The sequence below is a fragment of the Elephas maximus genome, chromosome 9, assembly GCF_024166365.1.
Source record: "Elephas maximus indicus isolate mEleMax1 chromosome 9, mEleMax1 primary haplotype, whole genome shotgun sequence".
NCBI classification, from domain to species: domain Eukaryota; kingdom Metazoa; phylum Chordata; class Mammalia; order Proboscidea; family Elephantidae; genus Elephas; species Elephas maximus.
The window spans coordinates 45,105,267-45,121,259 of NC_064827.1; the positions used below are offsets into that span (position 1 = coordinate 45,105,267).

General features: G+C 42.2%; 1 protein-coding gene across 4 annotated transcripts in view; it reads right to left on the minus strand.

The window, feature by feature from the left end:
- GNE (glucosamine (UDP-N-acetyl)-2-epimerase/N-acetylmannosamine kinase) overlaps positions 1-15,993 on the minus strand; it is a 57,336-nt gene that overhangs the window by 33,008 nt on the left and 8,335 nt on the right. The window contains exon 1 of one of the 4 annotated variants that reach the window (XM_049896476.1): positions 6,640-6,814. The exons of 2 other annotated variants lie outside the window; for them this stretch is intronic. The gene's annotated coding sequence lies outside the window, so the exon portion shown is untranslated. Of the gene's footprint in view, positions 1-6,483; positions 6,815-15,993 lie in introns of those variants that run through there. One more of the 4 variants, XM_049896475.1, reaches the window with a different exon arrangement.

Sequence of the window (15,993 nt, forward strand, 5' to 3'; positions counted from 1 at the left end):
CTGGCACAAACTTTCAGAATGATCTTTCCACAGTTCATAAATCTGATTATATCATACTAACCAGGATACACCATCCACAGGATAAAGTCCAAATTGCTTATCTGGACCTAACCCATCTTTCCAACCTCTTCTCTCATACCTACAATTACTCTTACTCTGTGCCACAGCACCAGCCATACCAAATTACCTGCAGTTCAGTGAGTCATCTCCATACCTCTGTACCTTTACAGATCCAAGTATCTCTGCCTAAAACTTCCTTTCTGTCTTGCCTGGACTCCTCCTCGTCCTTCAAAACTCATTCCAAGTGTCACGCTCTCTTGGAAGCCTTCATGTAAACCTGTTCCTCTTCACCCCACCTCACTTAGTTGCTTTCTCCCTCTTAACACTATGCCCTACCATCCAATATACTACTGCTTCACTCATGTGCCCTGCCCCCCATACTCTACCCTTCATTCAAAAAGTAGAAATCAGAGCTAAGGGATAAAAGATATATCTTATGGAGCATTTTAAACTTCTCTACTTCAATGTAAAACTTTTTCATAGACTCTGATTCCAATGCTTATGTTTCAGGAAGTGTACCAATACTTAGAATTTGTAATCAGGAATCCAGAGAAGCTTGAGTAAGGATGCCAATAAAAAAGGAATCCCCTTTACATCAGGGTAAACTCTGATGCTTAGTGGAAGTCCCATCAATAGCCCTCTGCTCTTGGTACCTCATCTACCCCATCATTAGGCCCACTCTAAACTTTCAACCTCAAACAAAAGCTAATTCCATCCAATGAAAACCACTTTTAAGAAACAGAAGTAAGCATTCTGCCCAGAGAGTTGTATTCCTAAGGCCTAAACACTATCTAATTATTAAAGAGTCAAAAATATTTATATTCTTCCAAAAATGGCTGTCTTAAGTGTTCTTGTACATTATTATTCTTCTACTGATCATTAAATTTGAGCTGAATCAATTGTTATATTTAATTTAAATTTAAAATGGGAGTTTAAATGTACTGGGAACCTAAAAGTGAAAAGTTTTGAAGATTGCTGACCATCAACTTTTCAAATATATGAAGCATTACGAGAGCTCTGAAAGCAAAAATATTCAATGTCACAAACATTTATTGAATATATACTCTGTTCAAAACACTGTAAAGAAAACTAAGAGACGTGTGCTGAGAAGGACCTAATCCCTGATTTTTCGGAATTTACAATCTAGTACATTACACAAGGCTACACAATAGATTTTAACAAGTTTACTTTCTCAAACAGAAAAATGAGAAATAAAATTAATTTTTTTTCTTTGCCCAGTATACATTATTTATTTGTTTTGGATCAGATGTCATGCCCAAAGATATACTTTTAGACTGGGAACTGTGACTGGTGACCAGCGTCGCCATTACTAGTATCAAATGGATAATGTGTGATGAAATGGACTTAAACTGCAATAGGTAAATTTAGGCTGCATGAAGTTCGATGTAGAACAAGCAAGATAAAACTAGTTTATTTACACAGTGGAATCCTGCAATTCAAATTAAAATTGCCATTACAATGAATGGATTATGTCTATTATTTGTTAATACTGCTAACTCTCAAAAACATAACATGAAAAGAAAAAAGGAAAGTCTAATAAGTTAAAGACAATAGGGAACCATTTTTGTAAATTTATAAGAATATGCAAAAAGTTGTCAGTTTGTCGTACTGTGGGGGCTTGTGTGTTGCTGTGATGCTGGAAGCTATGTCACTGGTATTCATATACCAGCAGGGTCACCCATGATGGGCCGGTTTCAGCTGAACTTCCAGATTAAGACAGACTAGGAACAAAGACGTGGCAGTCTACTTCTGAAAAAAATTAGCCAGTGAAAACCTTATGAATAGCAATGGAACACAGTCTGATAGAGTGCTGGAAGATGAGCACCTCAGATTGGAAGGCACTCAAAAGATGGCTGGGGAAGAGGTGTGTCCTCAAAGTAAAGTCAACCTTAATGATGTGGATGGAGTCAAACTTTTGGGACTTTCATTTGCTGATGTGGTGAGACTCAGAATAAAAGGAAACAGCTGCAAATATTCATTAATAATAGGAATGTAGAATGTACAAAGTATGAATCTATGAAAATCAGAAATAGTCAAAAATAAAATGGAACACATAAACATCGATATTCTAGGCATCAGTGAGCAGAACCAAACTGGTATTGGCCATTCCTAATCAAAAAGTCATATAATCTACTATGTCAGGAATGACAAATTGAAGGGGAATGGCTTTGCATTTATGGTCAAAAAGAACATTTCAAGATCTATCCTGAAGTACAACGCTGTCAGTGATAGGATAATAGCCACGCACCCACAAGGAAGGCCAGTTAATATGACTATCATTCAAATTTATGCACCAACCACTAAGGCCAAAGATGAAGAAATTAAGGATTTTTACCAACTTCTGCAGTCTGAAATTGATGGAACATGAAATCAGGATGCATTGATAATTACTGGTGACCAGAATGCAAAAGTTGGAAACAAAGAAGGATCAGTAGTTGGAAAATATGGCCTTCATGATAGAAATGATGCTGGAGGTTGCATGATAGAATTTTGCAAGACCAACAACTTCTCCACTACATATACCTTTTTCAACAACATAAATGGCGACTATATACATGGACCACACCGGATGGAATACACAGAAGTCAAATTGACTAAATCTGACGGAAAAGCTCAATATCATCAGTCAGAACAAGGCCAGGGGCCAACTGTGGAACACACTATCAGTTCCTCATATGCAAGTTCAAGTTGAAGCTGAGGAAAATTAGAACAAGTCCACGAGAGCCAACGTACGACCTTGAATATATCACACCTGAATTTAAAGACCATCTCAAGAATAGATTTGGCATGTTTAACATTAATGACCCAAGACCAGATCAAATGTGGAGTGACATCAAGGACATCATACACGAAGAAAGCAAAAGGTCTTTTTAGACAGGAAAGAAAGACCAAAAGCGATGTCAAAAGAAACTCTGAAAGTTGCTCTTGAATGTAGAGTAGCTAAGGCAAATGGAAGAAATGATGAAGTAAAAGAGCTGAACAGAAGATTTCAAAGGGCGGCTCAAGAAGACAAAGTATTATAATGACATGTGCAAAGACCTGGAGTTAGAAAACCAAAAGGGAAGAACACGTTCAGCATTTCTCAAGCCCTGAGTTGCAATAGTGAAGGATTCTATGGGCAAAATATTGAATGACATAGGAAACATCAAAAGAAGATGGAAGGAATACACAAGCCACTGTACTAAAAAGAACTGGTCGATGATCAACCATTTCAGGAAGCAGCATATGATCAAGAACCTATGGTACTGAAAGAAGAAGTCCAAGGTGCACTGAAGGCATTGGTGAAAAACAAGGTTCCAGGAATTGACTGAATACCAGCTGAGGTGTTTCAACAAACAGATGTAGTGCTGCAAATGCTCACCCGCCTATGTCAAGAAGTTTGGAAGACAGCTACCTGGCCAACCGACTGGAAAAGATCCATATTTATGCCTATTCCCAAGAAAGATGATCCAACTGAATGTGGAAATTATTATTATTAAACAATATCATTAATATCACACATAGGTAAAATTTTGCTGAAGATCATTCCAAAATGGTTCCAGCAGTACGTTGACAGGAAACTGCCAGAAAGGCAAGCTGATGTCAGATGGATCTTGGCTGAAAACAGAGAATACCAGAAAGATGTTTACCTGTGTTTTATTGACTATGCAAAGGCACTTGACTCTGTGGATCATAACAAATTATGGATGACATTGAGAAGAATGGGAATTCTAGAACACCTAATTGTGCTCACGAGAAACCTGTACATAGATCAAGAGGCAGTCATTCAAACAGAACAAGAGGATTCTGCATGGTTTAAAGTTAGGAAAGGTGTGTGTCAGGGTTGTATCCTTTCACCATACCTAGTCAATCTGTATACAGAGCAAATAATTCAAGAAGCTGAACTATCGGAAGAAGAACGGGGCATCAGGATTGAAGGAAGGCTCATTAACAACCTGCTTTATGCAGATGACACAACCTTGCTTGCTGAAAGTGAAGAGGACTTGAAGCACTTGCTGATAAAGATCAAAGACCACAGCCTTCAGTATAGATTACACCTCAACATAAAGAAAAAAATCCTCACAACTGGACCAATAAGCAACATCATGATAAATGGAGAAAAGGCTGAAGTTGTCAAGGATTTCATTTTTCTTGGATCCATAGTCAACACCCATAGCAGCAACAGTCAAGAAATCAAAAGACACATTGCATTGGGCAAATCTGCTGCAAAAGACCTCTTTAATGTGTTAAAAAGCAAAGTTGTCACTTTAAGGACTCAGGTACACCTGATTCAAGCCATGGTGTTTTCAATAGCCTTATATGCATATGAAAGGTGGACAATGAATGAGGAAGATAGAAGAAGAACTGACACCTTTGACGTATAATGTTGGTGAAGAATACTGAATATACCATGGACTGGCGAAAGAACAAACAAACCTGCCTTGGAAGAAGTATAGTCAGAATGCTCCTTAGAATCAAGGATGGTGAGATTTCGTCTCACATACTTTGGACATGTTATCAGGAGGGATCAGTCTCTGGAAAAGGATCTCATGCTTGGTAAAGTAGAGGGTCAGCAAAAAAGAAGATTCTCAATGAGATGGATTGACACAGTGGCTGCAAAAATGGGCTCAAGCGTAACAATCATCACGAGGATGGCGCAGGACCGGGCAGTGTTTCGTCTGTTGTACACGAGGTTGCTACGTGTAGAAACCAACTCAACGGCACCTAACAACAACAGCATTATTGTATGTTATTTACTGACATACATTAAAATTATAAATACTTGTATGGGAATGATACACACAAACTCAGAACAGTAGTTATCTCTGGAGAGGGATAGAAGGGAAAGGAAAATGGGGGTGAAAGCACTTTAGCTGTCTAAATAAACTTTTATGTTTAAAAATGATACCACAGCAGAGATCTGAAGGAAACATGGCAACATGTTAATGTGTTAAATCTTGATGGTTGGGAGGGTATCTTCTTCTTTTTTTTTTTTAGCATATCTGAAATATTTCATAATTAAAAGCAAGAAATCTTTTAAATGGACACTGTGCAGTAGGTGTTGTCCATAGTTTCCTCAAGCTCTAAAACTCAGAAAGACAGAAAGAGGAATTGGATATTTGCATCCATTTTTCCACTTCACTCCTCAGTTCCATAATTGTGGCCTAGAGAGAGACCAACAAGTATGTGTGAGTGTGTGTATGTATTCTCCCAACTCCCAGAAAAGTATGCTTTCCTCTTGAACTCACTGGCAATCTCTATCTAAGAAGCCCAATTCTTCAAGACCACTTCCTGCATTCTCTCAACTCAAGACTGTCTATTATAAATACTGACCAAAAGGTGATCAACCCGTCCCAAGAAAATAAAGAACATCCCACTCAACTGTGGAAAAAGATAGTTCCTCTTGATGAAGATATATATATTTGTTTTTTTTTTTTTGGTAATTAACTTGAAATGATGAACACTTGGCTCAGGCAGTCACTGAGCAAATAATAATAATAGTAAACATTTGCTAAGGTGCCAAGCATGTCTGTTACAAGCATTATTTCATTTCATCTGCACTCCTCCTGTTAGTCCCATGTTACAGACAGGGACACTGGGGTACAGAGAAAATAATTTAGTTGCCCCAAATCACAGTTAATAATTTACAGAACCAAAAAACAAACCCACTTGTGAATGATTCCAGCACTTAGGATACTGCCCCACACCCAGTGTTTGCCTTTTGTCTGTTCATTCCATAAACACCCATGAGTGCCTAGTCCTACTAGAAACCATGGGGGTTAAGAGGTGCAGAGAAGAGGAGACATAGGAATAAGAAGGAAAGACTGTGAAGGATAAAGTGGTCTGGAACTCAGAACTCTATTCCTGAAATTTAATTCGGTTAAGCTTCTTGTCCTTCCAGAGCTCCTATAGTTGTGCTAACCAGTTATTTATACTGCGGAACTGTACCCCACCACTTCTCTCTAGCAGAGGAACACAGAATACTTTTTGTGTTCTAACAATCTTACTAATCTGCTCATAGCTGGGGGATGAGGAGTGGATAAATGCTTATCAATCTTCCAAGGGAGCCCAGCCTCAGAATACGGACATACAGACTCAGGATTGGGCGGGGGCTTTCAAGATCATCTTTTAGTCCCTCCTTTTACACTCCAGTGCAACTTGTCTGCCAAGTAGCTGTCCAGCCTTTCTTGCTCGCCTCTGTAATGGGACACTATCCTTCCTGACAGCCCGTTTCCTTGCCTCATGGCACTGCCCGCAAAAGCCGAGTCAAGTTAGGCCTCCTTCTAACACGCCCCACCTCAACTTCCCGGTTATTCACGCGGGGCTCACATTGAACCTGTCTGCTCCGTGGGCCACAAGGCAGTCTTTAACAGGGCTAAAGAGGGAGGCGTAGCGTGCAGGCCTGCGGAAGACAGGGCTTACCCGCGGTGGAATGCGCGCCAGGGGACGCGATGCAGTGGGAAGCCGCCAGCCAGGGAGCTATCTTGAGACTGGGGGCCAGAGAAGGAAGTCCTCGGGGCCGAGGGGATGCTCTCCCCGAGCCCGCCCACGAGCCCTCGGCTGACGCGGGACTCTCACCAGAGGGTGGTCAAAGGCTCCCTTCCTCGCCGCCGCCGCTGCCGCCGCGCTTCGGCGCCCAAAGCCAAGCCGAGCGCCAGAAAGCAGGCCGGGCGCGAGCCACCCCTCTGCTTCCGCAGTTCGACCACGCGGGTCGATGATTCGTCGTTCGACCCTGGCCCGGGCTCCTGGTACACCCCTCCACACCTACTCGGAGTACCGAATCAACAAACGCTCCCTTACGTCACCTGAGAGAAATTCCGTGATTGGCTGCTGCCCGTCCCCACCCGCCCCACCCCTTTCCCAACGGTTTTTAGAGAAAGCCGGATGCGGTGAAGGCGTGGAGGCTTCCGTCGTCGTGGCGGCGGCTCGTTTGCAGTGCAGCTGGCCTTTGTCCCCGCCCTGAAACATTCTCCTCCGCTGGCTACGCAAGCTCATCTGAAACTCGAGTTTTCTAACGCGGTAGTTGTTTTGGCCTTGTCTCCAAGGTGAAACTTACTTACTACATCTTCCACTCCCTCAGTCACGTCATAGCTCTTGACTCAGTCCATACAGTCGTGTAGGCAGTACATCCCAGAGCTGTCTCTTGACTTAACCTTTGCACTCCAGGACCGTGTCAGCTAAAGGCGCTGATGAAGTGCTGAACGATGACCACAGCAAGGGAGATACAATTAGCTCAGCCTTGGCCTCTACTGCAGGGAACCCACAGGCAGTGCAGCGGTCCAGGGACATCCAGAGGGAAACATAGCGGCTGCGCAGAAAAAGCAGCGGGAACGGCTCGCAAAGTTCCCGATGAAGACTCTTTAGTGATCTTTTCACCATTGACAAGAAATTTTGAATGAGTTGGTGATCCAAAATAGGAAAACTATTTTTTACAACCATTCAAAAATTTTCCACAGGCGAAACTAAACAATCTAACGGCACGTTGAGATTCCTTGCAATAAAGCAACTTGGTTTCAAATCCAATCAAACTTTTTCACTTAGTGATTTTAATTAATGATGAAGCTCCAATTTCCAGAACACTTATCAGCAGTCACCCTGCAGCTAGCTTGGAGCCAGTAAAAGGTCACATCAGCCACAAAAGGAAAAATTAAAGAGGTTTGTGCAAGGAAGTGCTATTGGATTTTTTTTTTTTTAATGTCACTTTGGCTGCTTTGTGGAGAATGGATTGGATGGGTGTCAAGAACGGTGGCAGTAAAACTCATTTGAAGTGGGTGGATATGAGATTTATTTTAGTAGTAGAATTGATGAGACTTGCTTATGGGTTAGATATGACTGAATGACAGAGAAAAGGAACTAGGGAAGACTTCCAGGTTTCTGTCTTTAGTAATTGAGTGGACAGTGGTGCCATTTACTGAGGTGAGAAAGGCTGGGGAAGTGCCAGTTTTGGGGGAGAAAAAAGTAAAGTTTAAATTTGGGACATGTAATGTTTGAGATGCATGTGAATAGTCACATGAAACTATTAAATAGGCTATAATATTAGATGAATCTATATACAGACTCACCAGATTATGGATAGTGTACTAGTTTCCTGTTGCTGCTGTAACAAACTACCACAAATGTAATACCTTAAAACAACACAAATTATTATCTTACACTTCTGGAGGTCAGAAGTCCAAAATGAGTCTTCTTGTTAGGTGCCTTATAGCGATCCTATGTACAACAGAACGAAAAACTGCCGGGTCCTGCGCTGTCCTCACAATCGTTGTTGTGCTTGAGCCCATACTTGCAGCCACTGTATCAATCCATCTCACTGAGGGTCTTCCTCTTTTTTGCTGACACTCTACTTTACCAAACATGATGTCCTTCTCCAGGGACTGGTCCCTGCTGAGAACATGTCCGAAGTACATGAGACGAAGTCTCACAATCCTTGTTTGTAAGGAGCGTTCTGTACTTCTTCCAAGATAGATTTGTTTGTTCTTCTGGCAGTCCATGGTATATTCAATATTCTTCCCCAACGCTATAATTTAAAGGCATCAATTCTTCAATCTTTCTTATTTATTGTCCATCTTTCGTGTGTATATGAGGTGATTGAAAATACCATGCCTTGAGTCAAGTGCACCTTAGTCCATGATATCTTTGCTTTTTAATACTGTAAAAAGGGCTTCTGCAGCAGATTCGCCCAATGCAATAAATACATCAACTTCTTGACTCTGCTTCCATGGGTGTTGATTGTGGATCCACATAAAATGAAATCCTTGACAGCTTCAGAATTTTCTCCATTTATCATGATGTTGCTTATTGGTCCAGTGTGAGGATTTTTATTTTCTTTATGTTGAGGTGCAATCCATACTGAAGGCTGTAGTCTTTGATCTTCATCAGTAAGTGCTTCGTGTCCTCTTCAATTTCAACAAGCAAGGATGTGTCATCTGCATAACTCAGGTTGTTAATGAGTCTTCCTCCAATCCTGATGCCCCGTTCTTCATATAATCCAGCTTCTCAGATTATTAGCTCAGCATACAGATTGAATACGTATGGTGAAAGGATACAACCCTGACGCACACCTTTCCTGACCTTAAACCACTCAGTATCCCCTTGTTCTGACTGAACAACTGACTTTTGATCTATGTATGGGTTCCTCATGAGCACAATTGAGTGTCCGGAATTCCCATTCTTCACAATGTTATCCATAATTTGTTATGATCCACACAGTCAAATGCCTTTGCATAGTCATTAAAACACAGGTAAACATCCAGCCGGAATTGACTCAATGGCGCTGGGTTTGGTTTTTTTTTTTTTGTAAACATCCTTCTGGTATTCTCTGCTTTCAGCCAGAATCCATCTGACATCAGCAATGATATCCCTGGTTCCATGTCCTCTTCTGAAACTGGCCTGAATTTCTGTCAGTTCCCTGTCAATATACTGCTGCAGCTGTTTTTGAATGATCTTCAGCAAAATTCGGTTGGATCACCTTTCTTGGGAGTAGGCATAAATATGGATCTCTTCCAGTCAGTTGGCCAAGAAGCTGTCTTCCATATTTCTTGGTATAGACAAGTGAACACCTCCAGTGTTGCATCTGTTTGTTGAAAAATCTCAATTGATATTCCCAAAATTCCTGGAGCCTTGTTTTTCGCCAATGCCTTCAGAGCAGGTTGGACTTCTTCCTTCAGTACCATGGTTCCTGATCATATGCCACCTCTTGAAATGGTTGAACATCGACTAATTTTTTTTGGTATAATGACTCTATGTATTCCTTCCATCTTCTGCTGTTTTCTACGTCGTTTAGTATTTTCCTCATGGAATCCTTCACTATTGCAACTCGAGGCCTGAATTTTTTCTTCAGTTCTTTCAGCTTGAGACACGCCAAACATGTTCTTCCCTTTTGGTTTTCCATCTCCAGCTCTTTGCACATGTCATTGTAATATTTTGTCTTCTCGAGCCACCCTTTGAAATCTTCTGCTCAGTTCTTTTACTTCATCATTTCTTCCTTTTCCTTTAGCTGCTTGACATTTGAGAGCAAGTTTCAAAGTCTCCTTTGACATCCATCTTGGTCTTTTCTTTCTTTCCTGTCTTTTCAATGACCTCTTGCTTTCTTCGTGTATGATGTCCTTAATGTCATTCCACAACTCATCTGGTCTTCAGTCACTAGTGTTCAGTGTGTCAAATCTGTTCTTCAGATGGTCTCTAAATTCAGGTGGGATGTACTCAAGGTCATATTTTGGCTTTCATGGACTTGCTCTGATTTTCTTCAGTTTCAGCTTGAACTTGCATATGAGCAATTGATGGTCTGTTTCACAGTCGTCCTCTGGCCTTGTTGTGACTGGTTGCCTGGAAAGCTGTGCTGAAAATGACTCAGGCCGAGGAGTGCAATGGAAAAGAGTACTGTGGTGCCTGCCATGTTGTTTTGGGGGAAGTGTGGGGGAGGATTAAGGCAAGGCAGGAATCATGCCATGTATTTGCCATTGCTGTTTATGCTAATATGAGGAAATCAAAGAAGAGATGGATGAAAATGAGATATTCATCCCCATATTAAGCTGAATTTTCCTGTTTAATAAACATTTTTCCCTTTGCTTTTCCGTTTACCGCATTCTGTATCTCAGCTGCAAGACTTTTAATTGCCGAAGTCTTTTACAAACCAGATATTCCTGTATAAGTCACATTGTTTATAGCATAACCAAGTCAAATGGGCACCCCCCCGAGAACAGAGGGAGTTCCTCCTGCTGCACTCTGAGTACCCTTACAAGGCTACACTACATAGATGGGAAAGCAATTCTTTTCGCCTAAGGAAAGCATGTAAGGATTAAGTTTACATTGCCTGAAAATAATTCAGTAACATCTTAAACTCTAAGAGTCAATTTTAGGTTTGCAAGATTCAAAGATACCCTTACAAACGTACAGATTAAGGTACTCTTAACTTGAAGGGAAGACTTCTTGATTTTTATATTTTGGGACCATTTAATCACTATTCATAGCCCCAATTATTGATCAGTTTATCATTACAGTCAATCAGCTTTTTAGAGCACCTGTGTGGTGAGCCATCCTTGCATTGGCTTTTCCACTTACAGAAGACAGGGACAATAAATACAATGATTTTTTGTTTTGTGTGTGGGTGTGTGAAACGTTGTCCTTTATTGGAATTTTAAAATGTATTTTTCTTTATGGGCTATAAAAGTATATTTTAAACCCGTAAGTTATTGTATCTCTTATCTGTCTTCTAGGGAAATGAGGTAAGCCAGAGTGCTCAGTCATCCCTGACTAATAGAAGTTCAGAAAGTTTAACTGGCACAGCTATTCAAGAAAAACTGGAAAAGTGTTAAAAACTAGTTCGCCTTTAACTTTGACTGTCGTAAAAAACTGGATCAACAAAATTACAATCTAAAAAAATTGCTCATTAAAAGAGTTATGTGGGAAGTATTTTCTTTTGTACTTTAAAGGAACTAGTTAAGAGATTAACAGTGCTCGATTCCAGCAAAAAACCTTTGGGGGAAATGTCACGATTGCCCAATACAGGCTGAGGAACCAGTCAAGATACTGGTCGGTATGAGTCAGAATTGAATTGATGGCAGTGCATGGAGCTGAAGAATAGCCCACATTTGGTAGTCAGCTTGCAGCTGAGGATGAAGGTAGGGTCTCAAGTGGACATTGTTTTTGAGTACTGAAGTAGATTTCTTAAAACCTGTACGAATGTTTAAGATACATCCAAATGTACATGATTAGTGTTTATCAAGCTAAAGTGTGAACATAAGGCCTAAACCTCTCTCTTATGTCTTTCATGCCACTACTTTGGTTTTAATCTAATTCCACCTCTTAAAAGTAATTTCTGTTCTTCTTCCCTAACCTTCCTGCCCCTAAATGTGGGTCCTCTCATATGATTTCTCCTCTGCCACTGGTCCTCTACATACCTCATATTTCGGAATTCATCCACCCTAAAGTCTTCCATTTTGACTTCTGTGTAGATGATTTCTTGGGTACATACTCCAATCTGACCTTTCTTCCTAGTTCTAGGCTCATATCTTCAATCGACTCCTAGATATTTCCTGACATCAGACTGAGTATGTAAAATGTAGTTTGATTTTTCTGTCTTGATGGTTAATGTTGTGCGTCAGCTTGGCTGGGCCATGATTCTCAGTGGTTTGGCAGTTATGATGTAGTTTGGCAGTTGTATAATTCTGTAATCACCTCCATGATGAGATCTGATGTAAAGTGACCACTTCCATGATAGGATCTGCCATGAGTAGCCGATCAGTTGAAAGGGAGTTTCCTTGGGGGGTGTGGCCTGCATCCAATATATTCTGACTTTCTGGCAAAGCTTGCAGGCTTTGCTCACTCTGGATGCTGCAGCTGGCTCCTGTTTATCTGGCCTCCAGTTCTTGGGACTTGAGCTAGCAGCTTACCTGTGGTGTTACCTACCGATCTTGGAATTTGTCGGACCCCATGGCCTGTGAGACAGAGCCCTACTGTTTGACTTTCCGATTTTGGATTCGCCAGCACTTGCGGCTACATAAGTCAGAAGAAGTCTCCGACCTGGCCCACAAACTCGGGACTTTCCAGTCTCTACAACCGCATGAGCCATTTCATTTATATAAATCTCTCTCTGTGTATACTTATATGCTGCACTGGTTTTGCTTCTCTAGAGAACCTAGCCTAAGACATTTGGTAGTGAAAGCAGTTTTAGAGAGGCAAAATTGTAAGGGTGAATTTTCTAAATTGGGATGGTACTGCTAATCCTTGGCATGAGATGGTGTGATGGTTAAGATTGTGTATCAACTTTGCTGGGCCATGATTCTCAGTGTTTTGGCAGTTGTATAATGTTGTGATCACTTCTCTGTTGAAATTTGATACGTGATCACCCCCATGATGGTATCTGCTGAGTGGTACTGGCGGGGTTGGGGGCCTGTTGCGGCTCACTGCCCCCTCAGCCTTCATCTCTCCACCTTTTGCTGCCTACTCCATCCTGCTTGCCTTGCCAAAGTTGTTGGCTTGTTCTGGACAGTTCTTGGGACTTGAGCTAGCACCTTACCTGTCCATCTTGGGATTCATCGATCTTCACAGGCTGTGAACAAAAGTCCTGCTCCTTGATCTGCTGATCTTGGGCTGGCCAGTCCCTGCAGCTATGTGATTCAGGAAAAATGTTGTGGTCTTTCCTGCCTACCTTGGGGATTTCTCCACCTTCACAGCCTGTGAGCAGGAGCCTTGCTCTCTGACCTGCTGATCTTGGATCCACCAGCTTCTGCAGCTCCTTGAATTGGGAAAGGCCTCTATCCTGATCCAAGGACTTGGGACATTCCAACCTTTACAATCGTGTCAGCTGTTTCCTTGATATAAATCTCTATAAATATATTTATATGCTTTACTGGTTTTGCTTCTCTAGAGAACCCAGCCTAAGACATTTGGTACCGAGATAGTGGGGTGCTGCTCTAACAGATACCTAAAATGTGAAAGTGGTTTTGAAACTGTGAATGAATAGAGAACCAGCAGTGGCAAAGAATCTGCAGCAGCAGAACCAGGAGACCAGCGCAACAATGCCGACCCACAGGATGCCTCTGGGAACTTATTGGTGGGGCTAGGCTTGCCAAACCATGGAGCAAGAGAGCTGAGTGCCTGTGTGCAGGAGGCTTCTTGGCGGAGTGGGGTGCCTCTAGGAACTTATCAGTGGAGCTACAGAGCTTTGGAACACTTGCCCCAGCAGGGCAGATGTGGGTGTGAGGCCTGAAGAGCCAAGAGGCCAAGAAACCAGGAAACAAGCTGAAAAGACAAGGAACACAAGAAGCCAAGCTGCCCCAGTCTCAAAAGGTATGGCCATGACCTCAGATGTTTCAAAGGGTGGAGCCAATGGCCTTTGGTGTCTCTAAGGGTGGAGTCGCCACTCAGATGGCCTAGAATGGTGCACCTAAAGCTGTAAATTGTCTAAGAGAACAGAGGATTATTTTCAAAGCCTTGAAGGCTAATGTGTTCTGCTGACTTGCTTGGTGCTTCTTATGGAAATATCTAGCTTGTGTCTGTTTTGCCATTGTACCTTTAGAAGCAAATAAGTTGTATTCTAGATTTCAAAGATGAAGAGGAATTTTTGGATTTTGGACTTGGAGTTAAGACTTTTGCTGTGATATGATGGAGTGAATATGTTTTGCATGTTGCAAGGATGTGATTTGGGGGGGACCAAAGGGTAGAATGTCATGGATTGAATTATGTCCTCCAAAAAATGTGTGTATCAATTTGGCTCGGCCATGATTCCCGGTATTGTGTGATTTTCCTATATGGAAGTGGCATATACGAGACCAGGCCGGAGCAGGACCTGAAGGAACAAGTAAGTTTCATGAGGAGGTGGCCCAAATGCCCATGGTCTCCACTCCTGTCACATTACCTCCCATCTCACAGTCTGCACCTGTGGCCTCACGGGGAGTTTCTTATGATCATTTGACTGAAGAAGAGAAAACTCGTGTCAGTGTACAGATGGTTCTGCATGATATACAGGCACCACTCAAAAGTGGACAGCTGCAGCACTACATCCCCTTTTTGGGACTTCCCTGAAGGAAAATCCTCCCAAGGCACAGAACTTTGAGCAGTGCACCTGGTTGTCACTTTTCTTGGAAGGAAAAATGGCTAGATATGTGATTGTATACTGATTCATGACTGTGGCCAATGGTTTGGGTGGATGGTAAGGGACTTGGAAGGAACGTGATTGGAAAATTGGAGACAAGGAGGTATGGGGAAGAAGTATGTGGATAGACCTCTGTGGATGGGCCAAAGAAGTGAAGATATTTGTGTCTACTGTGGATGCTCACCAAAGGGTGACCTCAACAGAGGAGGATTTTAACAATCAAGTGGGTAGTATGACACGTTCTGCGGAAACAAGTCATCCTCTTTCCTCAGCTATCATTGCTCAATAGGCTCATGAACAAAGTGGACATGGTGGCAGGGATGGAAGTTATGTATGGGCTCAGCAACATGGACTTCCATTCACCAGGGCCAACTTGGCTACAGTCACTGCTGAGTGCCCAATCTGCTAGGAGCAGAGACAACACTGAGTCCCCCAATATGGCACCATCCCTCAAGGTGATAAGCCAGCAACCTGGTGGCATGTTGATTACATCAGACCGCTTCCACCATGGAAAGGGCAGTGTTTTGTTCTTACTGAAATAGACACTTACTCTGGATATAGATTTTCCTCTCCTGCATGCAATGCTTCTGTTAAAACCACCATGTGTGGACTTATAGAATGCCTTATCCACGGTCATGGTATCCTACACAGTGTCGCCTCGGACCAAGGGACCACTTCACAGCAAATGAACTGTGGCAGTGGGCCCGTGCTCATGGAATTCACTGGTCTTACCATGTTTCCCATCAACCTGAAGCAGCTGGCTTGATAGAATGGCCTTCTAAAGTGCCAGCTAGGTGGCAATTCCTTGCAGAGTTGGGTTAATGTTCTCCAGGATCTGTATATGCTCTAAACCAACATCCAACATACGGTGCTCTTTCTCCCATAGCCAGGATTCATGCATCCAGGAATCAAGGGGTGGAAATGGGAGTGGTACCATTCACTATTACCCCTAGTGACCCAAATTAAAATTTTTTTTTGCTTCCTGTCCCTGTGACCCTATGCTCTGCAGGCCTAGAGGTCTTAGTTCCAAAGGAAGGATTGCTTCCACATCACCAGCGATGGTGACACATCAGTGATTCCATTGAGCAGGAAGTTAAGAATTCTAACTGGCCACTTTGGGGTCCTTATGACTCTGGATCAATAGGCAAAGAAGAGAGATACTGTATTGGCTGGTGTGATTGATTCTGATTGTTTTTGTTAGGTGGCGTTGAGTAGATTCCAACTCATAGTGAATGTAACACTGCCCAGCCCTGTGCCGTCATCACAATCGTTATGCTTGAGCCCCTTGTTGCAGCCACTGTGTCAGTCCATCTCATTGAGGGTCTTCCTCTTTTTCG